The sequence below is a fragment of the Silene latifolia genome, chromosome 3, assembly GCF_048544455.1.
Source record: "Silene latifolia isolate original U9 population chromosome 3, ASM4854445v1, whole genome shotgun sequence".
Classification (NCBI taxonomy): Eukaryota; Viridiplantae; Streptophyta; class Magnoliopsida; order Caryophyllales; family Caryophyllaceae; genus Silene; species Silene latifolia.
The window spans coordinates 13,482,934-13,499,847 of NC_133528.1; positions in this window are offsets into that span (position 1 = coordinate 13,482,934).

Below are 16,914 nucleotides of genomic sequence, written 5' to 3' on the forward strand. Positions count from 1 at the left end.
GGATGTTGAGGTGATGGTGTTGGTGTGGTTGTGTTGTGATGGTTGTGGTGTTGTGACAGCTGTGAGGCTGGGTATGTTGTGTTTGTGGTGGAGTCACTTGCGGGAGTGGCTTCACACCCTAGTTCGCCCTCCGTGGAATCCGTCACGGGAGGGGATGTGCACATTAAGGGACATGGATTGTTAGTCGCTCGTTGATGAGCTGGACTAGGTGGGATGGGCTGCGGTCACCCACTGGCGGCGAGGATTACCTGTTGCGATGGGTAATCTGACAGGGCTATACACTTCGGTGTGTAGTCGGTTACTGTGTGAGATCGGGAGCGGGGGTGGAGGATGATCATTTGGTTACCTTGTTTGTTTGTCTTATATTGATTGAGTATCGACCCGTTGTTGTTTGTGGAATCTGCTGTGATCCATTCGGGGATGGTGAGCAGGCTTGACAGGTATTGCTATTGGTGAGCTTGGGGCAGTCATGAGAGAGTTGTCATCACCAGTTGTAGCATCACCGTCGAGTCTTGTTATGATTTCATAGTTGTTAGACATTGGATTTATTTTATTGAATCAGTTTTGGATTTGGGTTGATGTAAACTTTTATACTTTATGGTACTTTAATAAATGTGCTCAGTTCAGACGCTTTTGATATATACTAACCTCGGGCAACCGAGATGGTAACACACTTTCATGGTAGGGTGGTCCTGGTAAGGCACCTTGGTCAGAGGGGGTGTTACAAAGTGGTATCAGAGCCGAAGATTCCGGCACCTAAAACAAATGAACATAATGAACTTAGGGAGTCTAAATCAAATGAACCCGGGGTGAGTTGTTTGGAGCTATCGCAAAGACTTGGGAGACATCCCGGAGTCGCAATTTGGCCCTCATTAACTCGAGCCGGTCACATGGGGGAGTGTGTTGAGAGCTGTGTCATGTTTGTGCATGTATGTGAAGGTTCATGGTGATAATAAGTGATGGTCGGAAAATTGTATGTGGAATTCGTAAATATGGTGAATGGGAAAGTAGTAGAAGGGACGGGTAGATGAATTCGGTGAATCAGATTTAGCATGTGAATGATTAGCATGATTATGTGTTTATAATGTGGCGATTGGGATAGAAAGCATGATAGAGACCCTGTACTGTTTTTGACCGTCTTTGGCATGACTCGGCCGAGCAGGGCGGGTACTCGACCGAGTAGAGAGTACTCGGCCGAGTAACCAGGCACTCGACCGAGTGTAGTTTAGCGATAAGTAGCGATTTGCTCTTTGGATGTGTTTACTCGACCGAGTATTTAGGCGTACTCGACCGAGTAGAGCATACTCGGCCGAGTGTTGTTTATACTCGACCGAGTATGCGTTTTGTGAATTTGAGGTCGGCTACTGGAGTCGACTACTCGACCGAGTACCGGGGATACTCGACCGAGTAGTCGTTACTCGACCGAGTACTATCTGGTACTCGTCCGAGTGTTCCTTTGGCGGAGAATTTTTACATTTTGAGCCGTAGGCTTTTGTGCTTACATTTCCTTGTCACTTATCAGCTCAAAATGCCGCCCAAAAGAACTGCCACAATGATTCAAGCTTCTGAGATGACAGTTGATGAGGTTGCTCGTATGATTGAGCAACAAGAGGCTCTCCTTGAGGCTCTTAGGAATGTGGGAAAAGGGAATGAGAAGCCGGTGGATGCTACTCAGCTTAGCATCATCATTGCCCGCTTCAACCCTCCCACATATGAAGGGGTTGGGGAACCAAAGCTGCTCGAGAAATGGCACCGTGAGATTGAAAGTCTCATGGAAATGGTCAAGTGTCCCGAAGACATGATCGTTGAGCAGGTAGTATACTACCTGAGAGATGAAGCTGCTGTGTGGTGGCAAAACGTCAAGGAAGATGCTAGAGCCTACTACCAGGCTTAGGGCCTGGGGGCTATTCCGTGGTCAGGCTTGAAGAGCGCTATGAGAGAGCAGTTTGTGCCGGAGTATATCCGACACAAGATGAGATTTGAGTTTGATTCCTTCACCATGTCGGAGGAGATGACAGTCACTGAGTACTATCATCGGTTCCTAAAGCTATCTCGCTATGTTGAGGACATGCAGTTGGGGCAGAGAGGTTTGGCTCTCCGTTTTTAGAGGGGTTTATCTGCCAAAATCGTGAGCCGTATGTCAGCTGGGGTTGCTACTGACCTTAAGGAAGTGTACCTAAGAGCGGGCCAAGCTGAGAGAATGGTAGATATCTCAATAGAGATTAGTGAGAGGACTCTTCTTTGAAAAAGAGGAAGGTGACAATGGAGGCAACGATCGGTCGGGCAACAAGAAGGGAAACTTCAACCATGCAAAGGCTTTTTTTCGGTGGAGTGGTTTCTCGGGGGATCCGTGGTCGGGGAAAGCGGAGGTCGAGAGTCGAGTGACAACTCCAGCCTTATATGCTTCAACTGTGGTGGTGTAGGCCACAGGAGGCGGGAATGCACGAGTTACGGCCCCGTCTGGTTCAGGCGCTCATCGGGAATTTTCTCTGGGGGCCGACTCAGAGCTTTGCTAGTAATCGACCGAGTGGATCATGGGGCAACAGAGGGGGACAGAGCTACCAGGGCAGCTATAACCGCAGTGGTGGTGGATCTTATCAGCGTCAGAACAACAGCGCCACCCAGGATTCGGCAGCCAAGCCGAGCACCTCCAATGCTTCAGTCCAGGGAGAAGGGCAGAAAAGCAGTGGGAAGCTCTTCATGATGGACAAACAGGAAGCGCAGGATGATGCATATGTAGTCACCGGTACCTTTCTTGTTCATAATGTACCATCCTTTGTTTTGTTCGATTCGGGGGCAACACATTCTTTTGTGTCTAAGAGTCATGCCTTGTCCATGGGTTTGGGGATGTTTGAGGTTGTAAAGGATGATGTGTTCATACCTTCTGGGGAGTCTGTGTCATGTCTCAAGTTGTATAAGGGTGTGTCTATGGTGGTTGGAGGGGTAGATTTACCGGTAGACCTGTTAGAGTTTCCTATGGACGGGTTTGAAGTGATTGTCGGGATGGATTGGCTGGATAAGTATGATGCTAAGATAGACTGTCGACAAAAGAAAGTGTCCTTAAAGGGGCCTAAGGGGGTTAGGGTGTCCTATAGAGGGTTTGTGGTGAAACCTAAGTGTAAGTTCATAGCTGTCATGACTTTAAAGTCATGTTTGAGGAAGAAGTGCCCCTTGATTCTTTGTCATGTGAGAGATCGCCGAGTAGAGCCGCAGACAGCTGCTGAGATACCTATGGTGGGAGAGTTTGATGATGTCTTTCCTGAGAAGATACCGAGTTTGCCGCCCAAGAGGGATGTTGATTTCAGTGTGGAGCTTAAACCAAGAACATGTCCTATATCCAAAGCACCTTACCGTATGGCACCTAAAGAGTTAGCTGAGTTGAAGAAGCAGATACATGAGTTGTTAAGCAAGGGTTATATCAGGCCTAGTGTGTCACCGTGGGGAGCCCCAGTGCTGTTTGTGAAGAAGAAAGATGGGAGTATGAAACTGTGAATTGATTACAGAGAGCTCAATCGCGTCACAGTGAAGAACAAGTATCCTTTGCCTAAGATCGATGACTTGTTTGATCAGCTAAGTGGAGCGGGCGTGTTTTCCAAGATTGACCTGAGGTCAGGCTATCATCAACTGAGGATAGCAGATGAGGATATTCCAAAGACAGCGTTCCGATCTCGTTATGGTCATTATGAGTATGTGGTGATGCCTTTTGGGTTGACCAATGCACCAACAGCTTTCTTGGATTTGATGAACCGGATCTTTACACCGTTCTTGGACAGGTTTGTGGTTGTTTTCATCGATGACATCTTAGTCTACTCCAAGACTAAGGAAGAACATGAGGAGCACTTAAGGATGGTTTTGCAGACTCCGAGAGATAATCAACTCTATGCCAAGCTATCTAAGTGTGAGTTCTGGTTGGAGGAGGTGGCTTTTCTGGGTCATGTGATATCTAAGAAGGGGGTGTCCGTGGATCCTAGCAAGATTGAGGCCGTGACCAAGTGGGAATCACCGAAGAATGTTGTTGAGATTCAGAGTTTCTTAGGTCTTGTCGGCTATTACAGGAGGTTTGTGAAAGATTTCTCAACTATAGCGCGGCCTATGACAGCCTTGATGCGGAAAGAGACCATATTTGTTTGGGATGAGAGTTGTGAGACGGCGTTTCAGACCTTAAAGGAACGCTTGACCACAGCTCCTATTCTAGCTTTTCCAGAGGGATGCGAGAACTTTGAGGTATATACCGATGCTTCAAAGAATGGTCTTGGTTGTGTTTTGATGCAGGCAGGGAAGGTCATAGCTTATGCTTCGAGGCAGCTAAAGTCATATGAGGAAAACTACCCTACTCATGATCTGGAGCTGGGTGCAGTTGTTTTTGCTCTTAAGATTTGGAGACACTACCTTTATGGAGCAACCTTTAAAGTGTTTTCTGAACATAAGAGCCTAAAGTATATCTACACTCAGAAAGAACTGAACATGCGACAGAGATGGTGGATGAAGCTGATCGGAGACTATGATATGGAGATCATCTATCATGAGGGTAAGGCTAATGTTGTTGCAGATGCTTTGAGTAGGAAGAGCGTTCATTCGCTATGTACGGCCATGACCTTGCTGAAACTGAGGGATGAGATGTTTAAGATGGGGATCTTCATGATAAGGAAGGGGAATACCATCGGAGACTTGACGATCGAGCCAGATTTATATGAGAACATCAAGAGTAAACAGGCGCTTGATCCTAAGATTCGGGAATGGAAGTCAAGAGTGGAGAGTGGGGCAGTTTCCAGGTTTTCTATCCATACAGATGGGAGTGTTCGTTTTGATGAGAGATGGTGTGTTCCTAAGGATGCAGAGTTGAGGAGAGTGATCTTGATGGAGGCTCATTGCACTCCTTATTCGGTTCACCCGGGTGGTGACAAGCTTTATAAAAACCTTAAGAAGACTTTCTGGTGGCCAAACATGAAGAGGGATGTAGCTCAGTTTGTGGCTAGATGTTTGACCTGCCAGAGGGTCAAAGGTGAGCAGAAGAGATCACAGGGTAAGATTCAGTCCTTGGAGGTACCCGAGTGGAAGTGGGAGTCCATCTCCATGGACTTCATTGTGGGATTACCTAGGTCACAGCAAGGTAATAACATGATCTGGGTGATTGTTGATCGGTTAACCAAGTCAGCTCACTTTGTTCCTATGAAAGATACCTGGTCTAAGATGCAGCTGGCATTGGGTTACAAGAAGCATGTGGTACGGTTACATGGTATACCCAAGGATATCGTTTCTGATCGTGATGTGAGGTTCATATCCAAGTTTTGGCAAGAACTACAGGAATTGATGGGTACAACCTTGAAGATGAGTACAGCTTTTCATCCGGCAACCGATGGTCAGACATAACGAACCATCAAGACCTTAGAGGACATGTTGAGGGCATGTGTCATGGAGTTTGGGGGCGGCTGGGAGGACAGACTTGACCTGATTGAGTTTTCATACAATAACAGTTATCATACGAGTATCGGGATGGCACCTTTGGAGGCTTTGTATGGTCGGAAGTGCCGAAGTCCAGTTTGTTGGGATGATAGTTCTGAGGCTGTGGTTTTAGGGCCACAGCTGGTACAGGTTATGATGGAGCAAGTCCAGATGATTCGGCAAAAAATGAGAGCAGCTCAAGACCGCCAGAAGAGTTATGGCGATTTGCACCGCAGAGACATTGAGTTCGCAGTAGGTGACAAGGTCCTTTTGAAAGTGTCACCTATGCGAGGTGTAATGAGGTTTGGAAAGAAAGGTAAGCTAAGTCAGAAGTTTATAGGTCCTTATGATATTTTGGACCGGATAGGCGAGGTAGCCTACAGATTAGCCTTGCCACCAGCTTTGGACAGAGTCCACAATATTTTCCATGTTTCCCAGCTTCGGAAGTATGTGAGTGATCCGTCGCATATCCTTGAGGTGGAGAACATCGAGCTTGACGAGTCCTTGTCCTATGCCGAGGTTCCTAAAGAGATTCTTGACCGCAAAGTTCGTAAGACAAGAAATGGTGAGACGGTCTTACTCAAAGTACTTTGGTCTAATCACAATGTGGAAGAAGCCACATGGGAACCCGAGGAAGCCATGCGAGAACATTTTCCTAGTCTTTTTGATCAGGTATGTTTGGTTACGGGGACGTAACCATTGTCTTTTTAGGGGGGTAGGAGATGGTCGCGTGTGTGTTTTGCTTTATTTTTGAGTCGGGTAATTAGTGAGTCTTGTGGTGTCTTGTGTAGTTCTTTGGCATTGAAAAATGCTTGTTTGGGAAGTCTTTTTGTGTTTTGTGGTGTATTGTTTTAGGGTGGTGTGTGAACTTCGGGACGAAGTTCTTTTTAAGGGGGGAAGACTGTAATACTACGGATTTTCTTAAGTTTAATACTCGACCGAATATAGCCTACTCGGCCGAGTAGTGCTAATTGTGTAGCCTGTTTTGGTTATGCCGAGGAATACTCAGCCGAGTATGAAGAATACTCGACCGAGTTGAGGATACTCGGCCGAGTATACACTTTACTCGACCGAGTATCCGGTCTGGCGAGTGTTATTTCAGCGGTTTGATGCGGGAGTGTTTAGGGTTATTTAATATTCAAAGTTAGTTTCTAAAACGTCATTTCAACCCTAATCATTTTACGATCACTCTAATCACTCTCTAATCACTCCCTAATCATTCTTTAATCTCTTTGTGTGTGCAATTGTCGTACTCCTTGCGTGTAATCTCTCATCCTATTGTTGGTAAGTTTCATTCCCCATGTCATTTGTGTTTTTAGGGTTACTGTATATATGGAATTTGGGGAATATGGGGGGGAATTGTGCAATGTTTAATTGTGCTATATGGTTATTGTATAGGAGAAGACTTCATAGAGGAGCCTTTCTGACTGTTCGGTCTCCGTACTGCTGTTGATTGCTAAGGTAGGGTTTCCCTACTCAGTTTACTGTTCATTGATTTAAGACTTGATTGTATTGTGATTGTCGTTATCTGTTGATCATCGGTGTACGGATGTTGAGGTGATGGTGTTGGTGTGGTTGTGTTGTGATGGTTGTGACAGCTGTGAGGCTGGGTATGTTGTGTTTGTGGTGGAGTCACTTGCGGGAGTGGCTTCACACCCTACTTCGGCCTTCGTGGAACCCGTCACGGGAGGGGATGTGCACATTAAGGGACAAGGATTGTTAGTCTCTCGTTGATGAGCTGGACTAGGTGGGATGGGCTGCGGTCACCCACTGACGGCAAGGATTACCTGTTGCGATGGGTAATCTGGCAGGGCTACACACTTCGGTGTGTAGTCGGTTACTGTGTGAGATCGGGAGACTGGGGGTGGAGGATGATCAGCTGGTTACCTTATTTGTTTGTCTTATATTGATTGAGTAATACTGACCCCGTTGTTGTTTGAGGAATCTCCTGTGATTCATTCGGGGATGGTGAGCAGGCTTGACAGGTATTGCTATTGGTGAGCTTGGGGCAGTCATGGGAGAGTTGTCATCACCAGTTGTAGCATCATCGTCGAGTCTTGTTATGATTTCATGTTGTTAGACATTGGATTTATTTTAGTGAATCAGTTTTGGATTTGGGTTGATGTAAACTTTTATACTTTATGGTACTTTAATAAATGTGCTCAGTTCAGACGTTTTTGATATATACTAACCTCGGGCAACCGAGATGGTAACACACTTTCATGGTAGGGTGGTCCTGGTAAAGCACCTTGGTATGAGGGGGTGTTACAGGAAATTCCGTAGGCCATGCAAATTCGTGGGCGTGAAGTGTGAAAAATACATAGGTTTACCGTATGCTTTGTTGAAACTACATATGTGAGAATAGGAGCTTACCAAGATTTGAACTCGAGAACTCTGGGTCATTGAAATTAAAGTTATGATACCATATTAGAAGACAGTCTCCTCCAAAAGCCTAAATTTATGGTAGAAGCCAAATGATCTATTCCCTATACATTAATTCACCCCTCAACCCTAATGTCCCAAGTTCGAATCTTAGGAACCTCTAAGACTTGTGCAATATTTAGTCTTTAAACCTAAAAAGCACTCAAATAAAACAATAATACTTATGAATCTCGAAGTTAATTGTAGAATGTGATAATTTATGTGTTATCAACTCAATCCGTAGTATTTGGCAAATTCGTTGGGAAATTTCAAGTATTATCAAGGATGTAAAATTAGATTTTCAGTTCTTTGATGAAGTGATAACTAAACATTGCTTTCGTGAAGCCAACAAAGTTGCCAACTTTATTGCTTTTATTGGACATTCATGTCCAACTCTTTCGAGGTAGTTTGAAAACTGGTCGCTTCAACTTACCTTTATTATTCGAAATGATGAGATATGTTGGTCCTATTAGGAGGATCAATCTAGTTTTATTACCTAATAATAATAAAAAAAAACAATAATACATGTGGAAAAAATATAGTCAACCACAACAATATGAGAGACTATCTATTCTCTTGGATGGAAACAACCTTGAATGTAGACAATATTACGACAAAGTATAAATAAATCACTTACGCATCTTATAATGGTGTGTCCACTCTACACATATTTTATTTAAATTAGCATTAAAAGTGGCTATGATGCATATTTAAAGGTCACAATTATATACGTAGTACTGAACTAGCGTAGATCCCCGTGCTACAGCACGGTATTTTTTAGTTTTGTTTTATAAAGAGAAATTCTCATTAAATTAATTGCATAAATTAACTGTACCTTTAATGTAATAATGTACTAATATAATCTTAGTAAGAGGTAGAAAATAAAAGTTTATTACAATGAAAAGACACATTAAGTTAAGTTATTTTTGTCTTAAACCATTTTTACTTTACTATAAAAATTAACTCTATAATGCTATATCATTGCTTGAAACTAATTTATGACATTAAATTACAATTTAGTGATGTAAAAACATAAAATTTAATTAAAACACGTATAAACCTTATAACAAAAACAGATAAAAACAGTATACCACGCACTTAAAAAGACGATTTACGAATAATTAAACTAATATTTTTTTTAATTAAAAAAATACATCAAAATTATTACGTCCTTTAAAATATACACCATATTGATGAAAGATAATATAAGAAACAGAGTTATGTAATTTTAGGGTGTAAGTGATGACAATAATCATAAGAAGAAGTTTGCGTAATTTTAGAGTGTAACTGATGAAAAATAATATCTATGGAAATATAAATGATTGCATAATAAATTATGGATTTTAATGAATAACTCATAAATATGAATTTTAATTTAAAGATTAGAGTTTAATTATAAGAATATATTAATTGAAAAGATAATAATGTAATGAAAAAAAAATTAATTTGTTACCTTAATTAGCTAGATGCCTTTTGGAGGGAAAACAAAATTCTCTTAGTAGTATGGGGGATTAATCGTGATAGCTAAGTTACGCCTTAAATTGCTAAAATTGGTTAGAATTAGTACAATGTACGGTGTCGTACGCTTTATCTTGATTACTTATCACAAGTAAAGGTGATTTTGATTTCTGAAAAGCATGAATGCTTATAATATTATACGAGTAAAATTATATAATGGCCAGCTAGTTCCCAATACACAAACTTGCTTATTTGCCCGTATTATTATTATGTCAATGTTTGTAAATTTTAGCTAACCTTCTTATAGATCACAACTTGGTATGGTACGCTTGGTCTAGGCCAATTGCGATGAAATTAAACATAGCTAAATTAGTAATAATGTAGACGTAGTTGCAATAAGTCTTGCTTGTGACGGGTTATCCGTCACAAGCAAGAGACGGGGCGAATAGTAGCATTTAAATGTAAAACGGGTATGGATTTGATTGAGCATTGGTACTGTAGAGTGATTAATGACATGTGGGACCTTTTGTTATTAAAAAAAAATAAAAAATTGTTTGTATTCCTCATGCTGCAATTTTAACACACAATTGAATCACACTTTTAACCTAATTATCTAAACAATACCGTCACTTTTTCATCTTCCCTCCTCTCTAGAAATTTCTCCTTCTCTCTAAATTTCTCCTTCTCTCTCATTTCAAAATCATCATACAAATCAACCAAATTCGAGAACATTATCAAAAAATAGTGGGAAAATGCCAACGAAACAAGGTGCGAGACGGCAACCAGTTATGAAAAATACAAGAGCAACAAAGGTAGTAGATGATGTCGGGAATAGAGGAGGTAATCTAATTTTCATAGATCTTATTTTCGGTTTATTTGTTTATGGTTTTGTTTGTCGTTTATTAATGGTCACATGCAAGTGATCCATGTAGACATATAATGGATCAGTTGTTGTTTTTCAGTCTCTTTGTATATGCTTTTGTTTATGGTTTAATAATGGATACATGCAAGTGATAATGGTGGTTTTTTCGATTTTATTGTTTATGTTTTTGATTTTTGGTTTAATAATTGTATATTTAATCATTTATTTTTTGGATATTTCAACACAAGATGATTTATGACCATTTAATTGATTTTTGTTGGTTTCAGTATAATGGTACATGCAACTGATAATGGTCTACTTTTCAATTTTGTTGTTTATTTTTCTGATTCTTGGTTTAATAATTGTATATTTCTTGTTGAATAATTGAAATGGTCACAAGGTTTGTTAAAATAGGTACAAGTTATGTATTAGACAAATGTGTTATTTGTCCCGAGTTTAGAATTCAAAGTTGTGTAAATAAAATGGTCACAAATTGAGTTAAACTGGGTGTATGTTTCTTACCTTAACATGTTATCAGTTTGGTTAAAAATGTAGCCGAGTTAAGAACTGATTAACTAATTGGGGCAAGTGTTATTCGTAAGCACTTTAGAGTTAATTGTTTCATTGTTGTAATGGTCACAAACTAATATGTGGTGAATTTTGTTGAAAATGTAGGTAGGTAATATTATTCGTTAAAATAGGTATTTGTTATGTATTTGGGCGTATGTTATTTGTAACCATTTTAGATTTCATTGTTTTATAGTTGTAATGGTCACAAACTGACTTAAAATGGTATCAGTTTATGTATGTTTCATAGCTTAATATGTGGTGAATTTTGTTAAAAATGTAGATAGGTTATACTGTTCGTTAAAATTTCATTGTTGTATAGTTAAAATGGTCACAAACTGAATTTTACCAGTTACAGTTTATGTATGTTTCATGACTTAAACTGTTGTATTTTGATGTTGTTAAATTGATGTATTCTTTTGGTGTTGTTAGATACTGAGCAAGTTGTGACAAATGAGTCGATTGAGCAAAAGGCTCAAGGAAAGAAGAAAGTTGTGGCGGGAAAAGGAAAGGTTGTGGCTCAAGAGGAAGATGTTGATGTGGCTAAAGAGGAACCGTTGGCATAGCCTATGTCTGCTTTCTGGGGACATAAGACAATGTTACCATATCGAGCTCAGATGTTTATAACTTCACATTTAATTTAAATAATTACTGAAGTTCTTCATTTGGTGACATATTAAAAATTTAACACAACAGTTCATCAGTATAATATGTCATTATATTTTGGATTATTGTTGACATTAGAATAATCTAATAACCTAGGTTAAGTGGTGACATATTGAACAATTAACTCAACATGTTAAAATTTAACTCAACAATTCATCAGTATAATATGTCATCATATTTTGGATTATTGTTGACATTAGAATAATCTAATAACGTAGGTTAAGTGGTGAAATATTGAACTATTAAATCAACATGTTAAAGTTTAACTCAACAATTCATCACTATAATATGTCATCATATTTTCCCATCATACCAAATATAACACATTTGTCCCAAATACATAAAATTTAGCAAATAGACACATGAGTTTAATAGTTTGTCGTAGTTTGTTGTTGTCTGATAAAATGAAGAAAACTATAATCATTCTTAGGATATACGACAACATATTCATATATCAGTGTTGCGTCGATTCTACTTGGGATCCTCAGTGGCAGGTTTAGGTTCAACTCTGCACTCATTTGGAAAGGAAATATTGAAATATACATTTTGTTACCACGTCAAGAGAACAATGTTACCATAGTACAACTGGAATAAATGGTCACAAACTGTTGATATTTGGTTACATTTTATAGTATTCCACAATTTTACTAAACAATTCAAAATGATGACAATTTAACTTTATATGTTACCATCCTCAGTAATATGTTCATTAATAATATCAATAAAACTAATTTATATCCAGAAGTAGTAACAAATGTACCCTTTATAACAGGATATGGAACCATCTCAGTTTAAAAATATTTTCAAAGAAATTGGTCACAAAATATACTTCATAAATACACTTCACGAGTATAAATTGTCATCACATCGATATAATATGTTACCACATATGCATAAATCATAAATGGTCCCAAACCGTTGATAATTGGATATATTTTATAGGACTCAAGAACTTCCCGAAACTGGTCACTCTATTAAGAGTTTAATTTTATATATTACCATTCTCAGTTATATGTTCACTAATAATGATCAATTAAACTAAGTTATATGCACAAGTAGTAACAAAGTGTCCAATTCTATAAACATAATGAACCATATTAAACTAAGTTGAAATGTAATAGGATACGAACAAACGAAATTAAAACACCAAAAACTTCATCTTTGAGTGTCCTTGCAAACAATGAACAAAATAATCAAATATCTGAGACATTAACATGATATATGCGGGTGTGCCAGGCCCGTTCGCACTACGAGAAGTTGCTTTCCTAATAGTGACTTTGAATAATCTGTACCAACACAAGTCGACAGGGTGACATTAGCGCAAAAATTAGAGATATTCATTAGATATATGACAACATGTGACTTTAAATAGTATGTACCTACACTAGTTTACAAGGTGACATTAAGACTAAAAGTAAAGACAATGATGAGCTATACAACATGTGCATTTACATAATCCGTCGTACTTAACAGGGTGACATTAAGACAAAAAGTGGAGACATTTATTGGATATTCAACATGTGCTTTTAACTAATGTGTTATACTCTAGTTGACATAGTAACATTAAGATTAAAAGTATAAACGTTCATTAGATATACAACATGTGATGACAATTAGTTAACAAGGTGACAACATGTGATGACAATTAGTTAACAAGGTGACATTAGCACAAAAAACTATACTCCATAAGATTCAAACATATTTTACTACACTTCAAACTTATACAATAATACTCAACTTAAGAATAATCAAACACCATACTCTATAAGATGACAACAAAAACTTCACTAATTAACAACATTAATACCATAGAAAATCTCATTCTTTATTATGCAATAGAATCTTATTGATTGATTAAAAATAATAATAATATGATTATCTACCCTAATTTCTCGACAATGTAGATGCCTCTCATTCTCGATAATATAGATGTCCCAAGAATACCTTTACTCGTCTTTTTCGTCAAAGGTTCATGAATTATAACACCATCGTCATTGGTGTCCTCCATTGTTTGATCAATTATAGCACCATCAATGATGGAATCATCAATTATGGCATTATCCGCTATTTTCTTTTTGGGACTTTTATTGATTTTGGTAATGGTTATTATTAGTTTTTTAGAGATTTTTAGAGGTAAATAATGGAAAATGGAGAGAAAGGGTGTTGTTTCACAGATTATGGTGAATGGTAATTGCTTAGTTTGGAAGGATGAAGATGATGTTGGATGATGATGATGTTTGTCTATGTGAGCATTAAATGCATGAAGTAAAATCTAACAATTGGATATTAAATAATTGTAAAAAGTACAATATATGAAGTATATGGGGTAATGAGATTTGATGACACAGCCGACTAATTTCTCCCATCATGCCCCACTAACAATTTTTTATTATAAATTCTACATCCAACCCATTACCCATTTAATGCAATATGGTATGTATTTGACCCGTCTCTTATTTGTGATGTGACGGATATCTCCGTCACAAATAAGAATTTGAGGACGTAGTTGTCAATACTTTCATGCTAGTAGTTTAAGATCCCGCGGATACCGTCTTCTGATTCCTTTTTTCTCGCTTCACTAGCATTTTCTTCGTTGAGGCTCTTTGTATTAAATCATTCAAATAAAGCGGAAACCTCTAATCAAAGCCTGAAGTGGATGGCACCTTCGGCTCTGCATCTCGCTTCCCTAGCTTTCGTCTCTCAATGTTAGTGTTGTCCTAGTTGAGTACTTTCATTGTTAATCTCCGTTTCATCTTTAACCAATTGAAAATATAAGTAGATATTCTGAATTTTATAAAGTGTTCAAATTCTCTTTAATCTTTCAATATAAGAACCATGACCATTAATAAATTATATATAACAATATTGCACATTTTTGACTAATTGTTTACACGGGGACGCAGTGACATGCGTGCACAAATTAATTTTGAATATATTGGACCTCACTAACCATTAATAAATAGATTAAATAGTAAAACATTGACCCACCTTTGTTAAGTAGTACCCTACATTACCACATAATACAATTATACAAATATACATACGGATATGACTCACAATTATACAAATATACATACGGATATATATAGTAATAAGATCAAATGAGTCCTCCTTTTACATGTGAGTCCATAAGTCCTATTATGGGCCATTAGATCTTGGAAATGGAGGGCTAAGATGAGAACAAAAAAATTAAGATTAATGCTCTAATTTTGCCATATTTCTCTAATTTTATCATTAACTACATTAATCCTCCTCATTTTTCATTCATCAACTCATTATCACATCTCCTCATAAACCAAGAAACAAAAAAACCCAAAAAACCAAACAAATAAAAAATCCAAATAAATCATTTACTCATCTTTTCCTCATTCACCATCCACCTACCACCACCCACCGGAAACCACCACAGTCGCAAACCGCCACCGCCGCCGCCACCACCACCACCGTCGCCGCCGCCGCCCCGACGTCATTTTTTTAATTTTGTTTTTTTTTAAACTTGATGTTTGGGTGTTCTTTTTATTTTTTTGCTATTTTTTTCTCCTTATATCGTTTTGCTATATAATATTGTTTCAAATTTGTGAGTTTTTTTTTATTTTAATCTTAGATCTACTAAAATAGATCAATTTTCATTGACCCGTTTTTTTTTTTCATTTCCGTTTTTTTTTTCAATTTTGATGTTTTGGTCTTTTTTTTTCCGGTTATTGACATTCTTACAAATTATAGTTTTATTTTAGTACTAAATCTATTAGTTATGAAATCTCATTTTTTACCTTTTTCTTGTTGATATCACTTTGTTAATATCCGTCTTATTATATATATTTGCCAAATTTCGTATTTAAAATTTTCTTTTGGTATTGTGTGATTTAGGATATATTAAAATTACTTTATCGGTTAAAATTAGACTTTTTTTCGTTAAAATCACACTTTTTCGGTTAAAATTACACTTTTTCGATTAAAATTACACTTTTTTCCGTTCAAATTACACTTTTTTTGGTTAAAATCACAGTTTTTTTCCTGTTAAAAGTACACTTTTTTCCTTTAAAATTATACTTTTTTCTGTTAAAATTACACTTTTTTCTTTTAAAATTACACTTGTCTTCATTAAAGTTACATTTATCTCTATTATTAGAGTTACACTTATCTCTACTAAGATTACCTTCTCAATGACTAAAGTTACGCTTTTGGACTATAGTTAGAACAATTTGGACTGAAGTTACACAATTTTGGACTAAAATTACACAATTTGGACTAAAATTACACAATTTGGACTAAAGATACACAAATTTGGACTATAGTTATACAATTTGGATTAAAATTACACTTTTATGGACTAAAATTACACTTCCGTGGACTAAAATTACACTTTTGTAGACTAAAGTTATACATTTGTGGATTAAAGTTACACATTTGTAGACTAAAATTACACTTTTTTGGACTAAAATTACATTTTTGTGGACTAAAATTACACTCATAAAATGATAAAAGATACACACACTATCAATTTACTAAGTTACACTTTAGTGGACAATGATTGAAATTGCACAATCTCAATGACTCAAAATAAATGAATTGTGTAACTTTAGTTCAAATTGTGTAATTTTACTCTAAATTTAGTCGTAAATAGTGTATTATTAGTTCAAAATTATTCGTTAATAGTGTATTTTCAGTCCAAAATTGTATTTTTAGTCCAAATTTAGTCGTAAATAGTGTATTTTTAGTCCAAATTTTGTATTTTCAGTCCAAAATTGTATAATTTTAGTCCAAATTTAGTTGTAAATATTGTATTCAATTTAGTCGTAAATAACCATTAGTTAGTCCAAATAGTCCAAATTAGTTAGTCCATATTGTCCAAATTAGTTAGTCCAAATTGTCCAAATATTCCAAATTAGCCTGTCTAACTTTAGTCCAAGAGTGTAACTTTAGTCATTAATAGAGATAAGTGTAATTTTAACAGAAAAAAGTGTAATTTTAACCGAAAAAGGTGTAATTTTAATGTAAAAAAGTGTAATTTTAAAGGAAAAAAATGTAATTCTAACAGGAAAAAGTGTAATTTTAACAGAAAAAAGTGTAATTTTGACAAAAAAAAAAGTGTAATTTTAACAAAAAAAAGTGTAATTTTAACAGAAAAAAGTGTAATGTTAACAGAAAAAATATAATTTTAACAAAATAAAAGTGTAATTTTGACAAAAAAAAAATGTAATTTTAACAAAAAAAAAGTGTAATTTTAACAACAAAAGTGTAATTTTAACAGAAAAAGTGCAATTTTAACAGAAAAAAGTGTAATTTTAACAGAAAAAAATGTAATTTTAACAAAATAAAAGTATAATTTTAACAACAAAAAAGTGTAATTTTAACAGAAAAAGTGTAATTTTAAGGGATATTAACAAGGCGAGATTTGTTTTAAGTTTTAACACAACAAATAAGCACAAAATAAACACCAACCAAACCAAAATAAACCAAAATAAACACCAACCAAACCAAAATGAGATCTGAAAATA